Raw genomic sequence first — 12,213 nt, 5'->3', positions numbered from 1 at the left:
GGATGTGCTATGTTTATACATGATGATTTGGTCAAACAACTAGTTTGACTTGTTGTGATAGGAAGTAAACAAAATTGCAAGTGTGCCTTATTGACAGGCCACCAATGAGGTATGATTTCAATTTATTTGAATTTGTTTTGAATCTAATGGAAATTATGTGCATGGTATAGGAAAGCATGGAAAATTCTCGGGTTGGGTGGTTGAAACTGGCTGCAAGCATTAGCAGAAGCAACAAAAGGAATTGGAACATGCAACAATGTACTGGTAAAGCACTTCACGAGCAGGTCCATAGTTGGACACTGTAGCCAATAGTGTCCATTGATTTCCATGAGCATGCTATGACCGGTCTAATGGTTTTGAGGTAGGGATATGCCTTGGTTTTTGGACCTTCTAATGCGAGGAAACCTAGCCAACGGAGGGGTCACCCGAGAGACTGTGTAGCAGAAAAGGCGATTCCTAGAGAACTTGGAAGGTGTGTGATTGCATGAAGAGGGTGTACAAATTGCTTTAGGGACTCTGTAGCAGAGAAGGGAAGGCTAAGGAATAAATTGGTTTTGGTCATTAGAATTACCAAATGGAATCAAAAGCACATTAGGAGTGCGCCCTGGAATAATGAGCCAGTAACTGTTCACTAAGAGGACAAGTGGTGCGAGATTATAGTGTTGGACATTGGATGCGGACTTTAGTTTTGAGAGTGGATTATGGACTTCCCGGGAAGGAGGTGAATCCTGGTACTACTTTTGAGGGTGGAGGTGTGAGCCTTTGGATTCCCTTGTTGCTGATGCATACATCGTATCCTTTTATTTGTTGGCTAAGTAAATGTGTATATGTGTATATTATTGTCAATATTGTATCGAGTTGTGTTTATAAAGCTCCATAGCTAGTATGAATATTTGTTGGTTGAAGAAAATGTGCATGAGTATATGTGTTTGTCATTGTAAATACTGCATCGAGTTGGGTTATAAAGGTCCAACAAGCAGTATGTTTATCATGGTTTCAGCAGGATGTCATTGTAAATACTGCATCAAGCTATTATAAAGCTCCATGGGAAATAATTTTTGTTTTCAATGGCTTGTTGGTTTATAGGTTTCATTGAACATCGAGGACATGGGACAAGTATTCCAAGTTGAATGGTGGGCGAAAAATCCAAGTGGGTGTCGCTTTTGGTTCATAATGGCTACAGAAATTAGCAAAGGCAAGAGGTAATAATTGGCATTTATTTATGAAAATAAAGGAAAATAGGAGAAAAGGAAGGTGAAAGGTCACAATTTTCCATGAGAGGGAAATTGAAGAAAAAATGAAGGAAAATGAAGAAATTAGAGGCCTCAATGATAAAAAGGATTATGAGGATAAATTCATGGATTTTTTATTTTTATTTTTATTTTTTTATTTTTTTATTTTTTATTTATTATTTTTTTTTCTTTTTTCTTTAGTGTGTGGGACTTTTGTCAGTGATATGATGGATCTCTCTCTCTATATTATCTCTCTCTCATACTCTTTCAAACTTAAAGTATTCTCCGAGCATGCTTGGAGCACTCTAGTTTTCATTGGATTTGGAAAAGCACAAGGGAATAGTGGGGTTAGTAGCTACAACAGGATTTCTCTGCAGGTATCGAGTTGTATTTATGATTCCCTTGCTAGTCTTGGCATGCATGGTATATGCATGTGGTTATTTGGTTATGATCTGTCATTGGCATGGAGGATTGCTTGGATTGACAATGGTTTTTCCTAGCCTTTCCATTTCCTGGATACCCATGGTGTTGTGAGTTTTTCCATTTGTTTTCAGATTGGTGCTCATGTCCTTATGGTTGTGGGTTGAGTTACTAGTTCCTCGAGCCTTGGTTGGAAAAATGCTTTGGAATCCCTAGAAAAACTTGGGTTGAGTTACTAGCCTTGGAAACCTTGGTTGTACAAACGCTCTGGAGCCCTTGGTGGGTTGAGTTACTAGTCTTGGAGCCTTGGTTGGAAAAACACTCTGGAAACCTGCGGTAGCTGTGGGTTGAGTTACTGGTCCTGGAGCCAGGTTGGAACAAACACTCTAGAGCTTCGGATAACTAAGGTAGAGACTGATTTGCTGATGGTTAGTGATGTCCGATCGTGAGGTGGAATCATTGGTTGAGGGTTGAGGTGGATTGGCCTTTGGAAGCCCTAGTTTGGTTTTGGTTGGTTTATTCCATGAGATCCCACATTCATGCTTGGAATATGGCGCTGGGGTGATTAGATGAAAGACAAATTTGGTTCAACCCAATCTATGGTTGGGTGGTATGTGGAAGTCCCTGACTTGGTTGGAATTTTCATATGTTAATAAAAGGCATTTTCTATTGTGATCTATGAGCATATGTATTGATTATGATGGCAATATTATGGTCATGTTGCCATGGTTTATATGTTAGTTATTTTTTGGTTATGATATGTATTTTATCTGTGGCTCTTGACATGTTTGATGAATATATAAAAGGTTGATAAATGCATGGACTGACAAACATTATTTCAGTTATTATGAGGGGGTATTAGACCTTCTTGGTGAGTCTAAGATAAGTTTCAGACCTCTATGTTCAGATATTCATTCATGACCTGTAGATTACATGTTCACAATGTGTTTAACGAAATGACTGTCATGGTTAGTCCTGATTAGGTCATGTCCTTGATCAAGTTTTGTGTTGGAGGCTTCGTACTTGTGTCATTTATTGTTATAACAAGTCTCATCAAGTTATGGGAAGTGATATGGAGACTAGCCCTGAAAGGGTGGCACAGATTCTACGATTGCAAACTAAAAAATGGGAATTTAGGATTGTAATCGCTACCTTGCTGGCTTATGCATGTGACTGGAGGCCTACATTTGCATGGATGTAATGTTATGCCTGCGACTGGCAATCTAGGTCAGTGAAAAAATTGTCTAGCTTAGGGTTAGGGCACCTGGAGTGGTTTTTTAGCCTTTGGGAGTCTTGTAGCTCTTGAGGAAGGTAAGTAAGCTTCTAGTTGTCAGCCCCACTTTCTCAATTGTATCTAGGAGGCCGGGTCATATCGTAGTAACTCTTCGTCACATGTTTACCCTGGTAGATTGGTGAAATTCGGTAAATGTGGGAGGAATGTGCTGCAATAACGAAGACCAATTCAAGGGAAAGATGGAAGGAGCTCTAGAAACCCTTGCGGAAGTTAGGGTTTCACACTAGCCGATCAATATTTTCACTGTTTGTATGGATTTTCCGCAGATCGTTCGATGGTGAATCCTTGTGTTTTGGCAAATAAATATGTTTCTTTTGTAGGTATGGATGTCGATCAAGCTAGATTTTCTTTGGTTTCATATAACTCTATGCTGAAGTTTGGTTATTTTCTTCCGGTCGTACAAGAAATTTCTTCCATTAATGTTCTTATGGATGAGGAAGCTTTTTGTTGTGAAAAATATTTTTCGGAGAGTGGTTTGTTTCGCAGGTTTAATGGGTGGCCAATCTGTATAAATGGATATCTTAGACATGGAAGCCCCTTTTGACGGACAAGATGAATATTTATCATATGGAACGAGGTTTCTTTACTATGGTTTTTGATGAGATTGAGGACACGAAGGCTATTTTTGAAGTTGGTCTGTGGTTTTGGGGGAGTGTTGGCCTCTTCATGCATCCCTGGACTCTCACTTTTTACCCAGTAACGACATCGATTTATACTTCCCTAGTATGGGTAAGGCTTCTGAGCCTTCCCATGCATTTCTGGAATCACACATTGCTTTCCTCCATTGGGATAGTTGTACTGAAACATGAAAAATTTCAAGACTACTTATGGTCACATTTGTGTATAGATGGACTTCAACAAGGGTTTCCCCATAGAGATTAATTTTATTGCTCCAAACTATGTTTGGGTCCAAAATCTTGACTATGAGAATATATCATTTTGGTGTAGAGCATGCTATGAAACATGACATGTAATTAAAATATTCCCCAAGCATTCTCAGAATAGAAAAGACCGGGAAAAACCCTGAAGGCCCAATTGGTAGGAAGGTGCATAAGGTGATGACTATACAATACTCAAATAAGAAGAGCCTTAAGACAAGAAAGAACCAAAGACAAGAAGGAAGAAGATTCAGCCAAAGAAACCACAATCGTGACAAATAAAGATAAGCAGGAAAAATCACTTTCCAATGTGGATCCTCCAGTTGCCAGTAAGGATTCCATGGATGTAGCATTAGTGGAAAAGCAACAAATCCTCATGGAAAATAGATTCCCTCTGAAAAGCACAAGGAATCTCGTTGAAAAGGAAACTTCTTAGGAAAATCAAGTAGATGAGAAAGATTTTTTCAGTTGCTGAAGATTGATCCACCAAATTTTGTAGAAAATGTGGGTTGGATTCAAGTTGGGAAGAAAGGAAAAAGTTTCTCTCCAAGAAAAACAAGAAGTCAAACTAGATAAAAATAAAATTATAGTGAAAAATGGAATGTAAATGTGTTTGTATTTTGGGGGTCTTTTGGAAAATATTTAGTTGGAAAGGGACTAAAGTTTTTGTGTCATGGGGAACTCATTTGAGGGTTTGGATTGAGCCTTTATGCTCAATCTCAAACCCACAAGGAAGATTGGAATATGTAAAGGTTTAGACCTTGTAATCCAAATTTTTTTAATACAAATCTCTACCTGCTTCGTTTAAAAAAATAATAATGAAGATCAATTCAATACAACTACACAATTGCGAGTAAATGCCCAAGATACCGAGGAGGAAATATTCAACAGATGTGTCAAACAAGATATAACAATTCCTTCAATGAAATAATACATTGAAGAATGACTGAAGAAATAAATACAAGAAATCGTTACTATTCAACAACTGTTAAACAATTGGATTATCAACATCCCTTCAATCCTATAAATGAGAATATTTTTCAACATTAGCAAGAGAGGTCCTTCCGCACCATTTTTGTGAGTATCCAAATCCATTGAAACAATTCTCTTCTTGATCCAGATTTAAACATGAATGCAACAAATTAAAAATATAACCATAAATGCAAGGATGCAATAGAAATAACGCTTCATTTAATTAATATCAAAAACTGAAATATGCTTACAAACAAAATGGAAATAAGACTAGCTCGAGCGATGGTAGCTTATCTTTGAGAAGAGATGTGACGGCTACATGCCTCTGAACTATGTTGCAATGAGGCTCAAAGGCCTATTTATTATTGAGAAAAATGGAAAACCCTAAACATCCAAAAACCTAACCCTAGGAGATGAAGCACCAAACTATGGGCCCCATTTGGGTAAATTGGTACATCAACTTCCCGGGGTCGTAACTTTGGCATACGATCTCTATTTGACGCGCACAATACCTCATTAGAAATATCTATCTGAGGGCTACAAATTTTGAATAACCAACATTAGTTAATGACCCATGTTGGTCCCATTTTTCCCAAAAATCGTCGTTTAGGGCCTCAAAATGGCTTCGGAAGTTCAGGACATGAAAAACTACCAAAAATAGTAAATTGTGCTACAAATAAGGAAAATGAAAAACTAAAAGAAAAAATGGTGGGGGTCCAAGTGGAATAGGCAGGTGGCCACCAATATCCACTTGGATCATTCCTGCCCCCTTAGGAAGCAGTTGTCCCCATTGCGTTTAGTTCCTCCATGAGATGAGGAAACTTCTGCTGAACTTGGTCCCTAGTGAGCCACTTGCCTTGGTGAAGGAGTTGGCCTGCTTTGACAACTCGATATAGTTGGATCCTTTGTTGTCGGGTGTTCTTAATCTGTGTGTCCATGATTTGATTAGTTGTGGCTTGTTCCATACAATCTGGATTTAACTCTGTAGGTGTGAGTTGTTTTGCAATGTTTGATGTGTCTAGCAATGGTGGGAAGTATGGTCAAAGGTGGTCCACATTAAACACTGGGGGCAGGCCAAGGAATGGGGGAACGCTGAGCTCAAATGAATTGTCTCCCACAACCTTGGTAATAGTGTAAGGACCGTATTAGAGTGGTCTGAGTTTCCGATAGGCTCCGGTAAGGTGTTCCTTCTGCAAATGCAACCAGACTTTGTCGCCCACTTGAAACTTGTGTGGCACCCGATGTTGATCATGTCACTGCTTGTACTTGGCATTTGATTTCTCCAGAATGTCATCGACCTGTTGGCGGATATGTTGGATGTTCTCAATGAATATTTTTGCCTTATTGGCTTCAGACTAGACATGAGCCGAATCTGCCTGAGTAGCTGCAAATGGTATGGCCACATCAATGGGACATAGTGGCTGGAATCCCAAGCCCACCTGAAAAGGGTTGTGGCCAGTCGAATTGTGGAGAGCCCAGTTATAGATGTGCTAGACATAGGGGAGGCTCTCATCCCATGTAAATGGATGTTGTAATACCCTACTTAATCTTATCATGCAAATTTTATTAGTGTTTAAATTACCTGAAAATATTGACTTATAATTACCAAGAAATATTGGTACATAAGTACATTAGTGAAACTGTAAATTTATCCCTAATATAAATTTTATTATTGTTATTACTCAATCCCAAACTTGTCTTCTCAAATTTAAATTTGATAGGATATGGTCTCCTTCCATTTATTCCAATTTAAATATCCATATCCCCAAAATGTCCTCTCAAATTTACTTGGGAAAAGATATGGTATTCTCCAATTAATTACCAATTATATATCCATATCTTATCCCCAAAATGTCCTCTCAAATTTACTTCGGAGAAAATATGGTCCTCTCCAATTAACTACCAAATTATATATCCATATCTTGTCCCCAAAATGTCCTCTCAAATTTACTTGGGAGAAGACATGGTCCTCTCCAATTAATTACCAAGTTATATATCCATTTCTTATCCCCAAAATTTCCTCTCAAATTTACTTGGGAGAAGATATGGTCCTCTCCAATTAATTTCCAAATTATATATCCATATCTTATCCCCAAAATGTCCTCTCAAATTTACTTGGGAGAAGATATGGTAGGAAAAGTCAAATGAAAGGATGAGGGGGTAGTTATGACATTAATGATAGGTGGTTGAGGTGGATGGGAGAAAGTAGGATAAAAGGGGAAGGATGATGAGAGGAGAGGGGGATCCTTGGTCTTGGTTTTGGTTTTGGTTGTGGTTTTTTGGAGGATTTTGTTTTGGGAGGAAGGTGGAGAAAAGAGAAGGGAGAGAAGGAGAGTATTTGTTTAACTTGGACACACTACATTTGGTTGGACTTGGGCTCGGAGGCTAGGGAACCTGTGGAGGTTTCATGGACTAGGAAATACTTCCTAGTTGGCTGGGAGGAAAATCTAGTTGGGTAGTCAAGAGGAGCATCTCAACAGAGTGAGGAGCTCAAGTGCATCTCAACTAAGCTATTGGAACATGTATTCCTATGTTTATTGATTACTTATCTAAGTGGTTGCAATGAAATTCTTACTTATTTAATTTGTGGGAAATAAATTTTAATGGTAAATTATCATCAATTAAATGTTTAGATGGAAATAAGTTATTTCCCATTTTATTGTATTTAAAATTAGATAATTTTATTTTTTAGTTAGAGGACCCTAGGATGGAGCCTCACACATGGTATCAGAGCCCAGATTCAAAATCTGGACCCAAGACCCACTAGACCCAAATCTCCGCTAAAAGAGTTTATAAACCTCAAGTGAACTTGAATGTCTTTGAGTACTTGACCATCCTCCCAAGTCTCAGATATCACTGTTCCAGCCCTAATCACTCCAACATTACCAAGCCTCACACGAGCCTTTTAAATCGAGAGATTGTGTCAATTGATTAGTTTAGGATATTGTTTTGGCCCAATTCCTGATATAAAATGTTCTTTATTAAAATATTATCATCAGGAGATGCCTGCTCATGTGATATTTGGATCCTTCGTCGGAATAGATCCTACGATAGATATGGATCCAGGACGACCCCATAATGGATCTTATTAACTATGTGAGATCTATAATGAATCCTATTCAATGAACCTCCCCCAAAATTAGAAAATGAAAAAAAAATAAAAAAAATAACATAAGCTCCAACTTAGTAACCTAGAGGATAAATAGGTCAGGGAGATGAAACAAATGATTCTTCTTTGTATGTAAAATCGTACAGAGGAATCGATCTATATCAATATATCTGACTGGATGATGTTTACTAAGCTTCTGAAATTTAGGCATTATTTGATCTGTGAAATGTCGGGAATTTGTTTTGTTGGGTTTGTTACTACTTTAATAATTGGGATTTCACTTGTGAGATGCACCATCTTGTCATCCTGCCCAAATTGGTCCTTCGACCAACTTTCTTGCTGGTATATTAATAGGTTTGTTGTCTATTGCATTGAAGCTTCTGATCCAAATCTTTCCACCCTGTGTGAAGCACTCTCATTGTGCCCATTCAACAATGTCACTCTAGAAGGAGAAATCGATGCTCTTCTTTGCTCATTCACCTTCAAGCCACGTCCTTTATTTACAATACCACGCCCTCTACGACGACCAGTCTTCTTATTGCTTGACTCTTCCCGATTTCCAGTTTGAAGATCCATAGCTTCAGTAGCAGACCTATTTCCATCTGCAAAGCCCTCTGACTGCTTAAAGACAGACATCTCGTCTTCTTCATTATAATGTTGTCGCTTTTGTGGATTTGGTTGAATAAAAAATTCTCCACTGATATCATCATCAAATTTTGTGGAGGAACTAGTAGGCCCGACAGCCTCCTCTGTCGCCCCTTCCTTCACAGGATAACTTTACCAGCTAGACTGCACCAGTGCAAAAGTTGCCTTGCCCGCCATCCGAGCTTCCAATTTTGCAAGTTTTACTGGAAAAGACGGGTTTGATTGATTCAAATTTGAAGGAAAATGCATAAGAATTTCCTCAGACATTACCAAAAGTAATTGTATTTCCTACCTCTGTCTGCCATCTCTAGTGCCACTCGTCTAAGAAAAACGGAGAACCCAAATATAGATTTTTCTTCCACCTTGACAATTGGAATTGCGAGAATCTGTTGCAATACATGAAACCCAAATTTCCAATGCTATGCTAAATTGCCATGCTCTTAAAATTTTCACCATAGGAAGCCTACATGGGGCTTGTAGTCCAAGTCCTCAACTGACAATTGGAGATCAAAACATGTAAAACCAACAACATAACTCATGGACCCTTGAGATTAAGCAGCTAAATGAATGTCTTGATCACTGAGCTTTGAGCCCTCTGCCCCAATACACAGATGCATGGTGTGCCTGAATACTTTGCTCTCAGAACTCAAATCCGTGCACATAAATGACTTAGCCTCTATACTTCTTGAACCTCAGAGACAATGTCCATAATTTGGATCCTTCAGCCCAATAGCATGAATGTCGCTGCTTACAAAATCACCCCTAGTTGATGTCTGTGCACATAACCGTGCTATTCTCATTTTCCCTGGCAATCCAACACATCGGCTTAATTGTGCACATATTAACCGACATTCATTGTTTATTAAGCACAAACCCTAAAACAAAATCTTTCGAGAGAAAAGCAACATGTTTAACGCAAGAACTAAATCAAAGTTCAAATTCATTCGATGCCCAGAAGAACAATCTCTGCCGCAGGACAGGTTGTTAATCAGGTCGAAAATCATGACCCCATTTGGACACACAATGAACATAAAAGTATAAGAGCATTTGCCACAAAGCTGCATTGATGCCGAGTAAGGCTCCTTAGCCTTTGTGCTTCTTCCTTTGCGGAGTTTAATCCTCATTTTTCCCACATGAAAATTGTGGAATGACTGTGTTGAAACATCATCTCCATTTATCTGGATTATAATAACATTGAATTCAGCACCCGCTTTTCTAACAAGAGCCTCCACATAATTTCCTAAACCTGGAGCTAGATCTATAGGTGCAGTTGTTGAGGCAATTGCCTTCCGTCCATTTGAAAGATGAATCTCAGCTTGTACAAACCTTCCAACATCAAAAGGCTCGGGAGCATAATTTTCTTTTGTGGCACCTGAAATAAGTTCTTTCTTTCTTCCTTCCGAAGATATATGATACCATTGAATGCTACACTTGGAAATTTCAAGAGCAGTCTCAGAACAGGAGATTATTCGCAAATGTGAACCTAAACACTTAGCACCCTCTAATTCATATAAATTCTCTTTATCCTGTTCATGTCTTTTGGTAATGGCCAACTCTTTTCACAACCTATTGGCTTCAGCAGAATTTTCCACAAGCTGAAGCTTTAGGCCTTCAAGTTCATGCTCCATGTCCATCACCCTACTTGGTTCATGTAGCATTTTTATTCTCCTTGCCTCTTGCACTTCCTTCCTCGTCTCTTCAAAATCTTGCTTCTCTGTACTTTTGCATAGCTTTTGTTGTTCCTCTAAGGCTTGTTCAACCCGGAGTGCAGCTAATCTAGCAACTTCAATTTCAGCATGGGCAACAACCCTTGCCTCTTCAACCATTCTTCTTGCATCATCAGATGCCTGTTTGAAAAGAGTAGCCAACTTTCTCACTTCTGCTTTTTCTTGGAGCAACTCTCCTTCTCTTTATGTCAATTGAACTGCAAGTGCCTCTACCATGGTGATAGCTTCTTCAACATCATCTTTGTTACGACCTGCCACATGCCATCTCAAAGCCTCTACAACATCTCAAAGCTTCTTTAAAAGCACTTGCCTATCTAATGCAGCTATATCCCTGAACCTTGCATTTGAGCAGGATGTCTTTGTGGCAAATTCTCTGGTCTAGAGATGCCAAGTTGGTGCATATTGGCATAATACTAGCAAAGCTTTTCAAGTTGGGCTTCACACCATTCGTTTTCATTTTTCTGGAACTTTGTCAGTAGCAAAAAGAGTAATACCACGAATTTCTGCAAGCTTCTGTAATGACCCAATTACTCGTAGAAGTGTCTCTAGACAGTGTCGAGGAGCCAATATGAAATATCCATATCTGAGCCTTAGTAGGAGTGGTCCCCAAAAGCCAAAGGGGTTTCCAATTCGTTCCTTCACAATGTCGCCCATTGCTTCAGTCATACATACCGATACATACCGATATGCTCTTCAGCGCCTCTTGCATGTTCACCCCGGACAGGAACGTAATCTTATGAAAACCCTCGTCCCTTTTGTTTGGTTGGGGAAGGGGTTTGACCCCAGGATATTTGTAGATGAAAGACCTACTGACAACACGCTCAAGGGTGCCTGAAAATCCATCGAGAATCTTAATACGAGATCTTGTCTCCTCGCACATTTTCTTGACAAACTCATCCTTGCGACCTATTATGCCACCAACCTTCTGACTTGGAACAAAACAATGGCAAGAAGTTCCTTCAAGCAAGAGCACGACCTAGAGAAGAGGAAAGCTGAAGCTGCTAGAGTAAGGGACAAATATCCTGATAGAATTCTGGTTATTGTCGAGAAAGCTGAGAGAAGTGACATCCTGAACATTGACAAGAAAAAGTACCTTGTTCCTGCTGATCTGAAAGTTGGTCAGTTTGTTTATGTCATTCGAAAACAGATTAAACTAAGTGTGGAGAAGGCTATCTTTAATTTTGTTAACAATGTCCTACCTCAAATTGTTGCTATAATGTCCTCAATATATGATGAACACAAGGATGAAGATGGATTTCGCTATGTGACATATAGTGGAGAAAACACTTTTGGTGACGAGGATGTATTCCTTGATGTCACATCTGGTTAAATTTAAACTTCAATATCGAATTCATTGCCTCAAAGTGAGGTTGGGTGCCGCTCAACAAAAAAAAAAACTATAGGTATTTGAACATGGCTATTGAATTCCATGTTGTCAGTGTTGTTAGTAATAAAGTTATTAGGTATACTGAAAACACTGTACAACAGTGATTTGTAAATAACAAGACCAAGATAGTATTGTGTGTTGGGTGTGGAGCCTGATTATCTTCTATATTCAAAGGTATCGCCACATAGGACCCCAGTTCGAAATGGGGGCGGCAACGCCGCCGGTAAAATATTCGTTGTAGGGGGGGTCCAGGGGGGGTGGCTGCGACCTTTGGGAGCCCCCCCCTGGTGGGGGGTTTCGGGGGCAGCGCCCCCGAAGCTAAAAACAACTGTAAAATTGCCTTGTAAAAGTATAGTAATTTCTAGTCAATCTGGGCCGTTCATTAGGCGGATGATCTGACGGTAGAACTTATGTTTAGTTTAGGGTTTTTTGCCCTAGAAGGCAACCCCTCTCTTTGTATGAGGGTATTGTACTTGAGGCTGTGTGATATATGTGTATTCTGTGAGCGAGAAACAGAGAGGTGAGACTGTGAGAGAAAACAGAGGATAT

General features: G+C 39.2%; 2 pseudogenes; one reads left to right on the top strand and one right to left on the bottom strand.

Moving 5' to 3' along the window:
* Nucleotides 1-8,268: 8,268 nt before the first annotated feature.
* Nucleotides 8,269-10,931, bottom strand: LOC149254870 (stomatal closure-related actin-binding protein 1-like; annotated as a pseudogene).
* A 283-nt stretch (nt 10,932-11,214) lies between these two features.
* LOC149254869 (autophagy-related protein 8f pseudogene) lies at nt 11,215-11,652 on the top strand (annotated as a pseudogene).
* Nucleotides 11,653-12,213: the final 561 nt, after the last annotated feature.

Source organism: Pinus tabuliformis, chromosome 7 (genome assembly GCF_031772625.1).
Source record: "Pinus tabuliformis cultivar Carrire ecotype Pingquan chromosome 7, CPIR1, whole genome shotgun sequence".
Taxonomy (NCBI): Eukaryota; Viridiplantae; Streptophyta; class Pinopsida; order Pinales; family Pinaceae; genus Pinus; species Pinus tabuliformis.
Note: the sequence above shows the minus strand (reverse complement) of the source record. Positions and strands in the feature narration are given on the sequence as shown.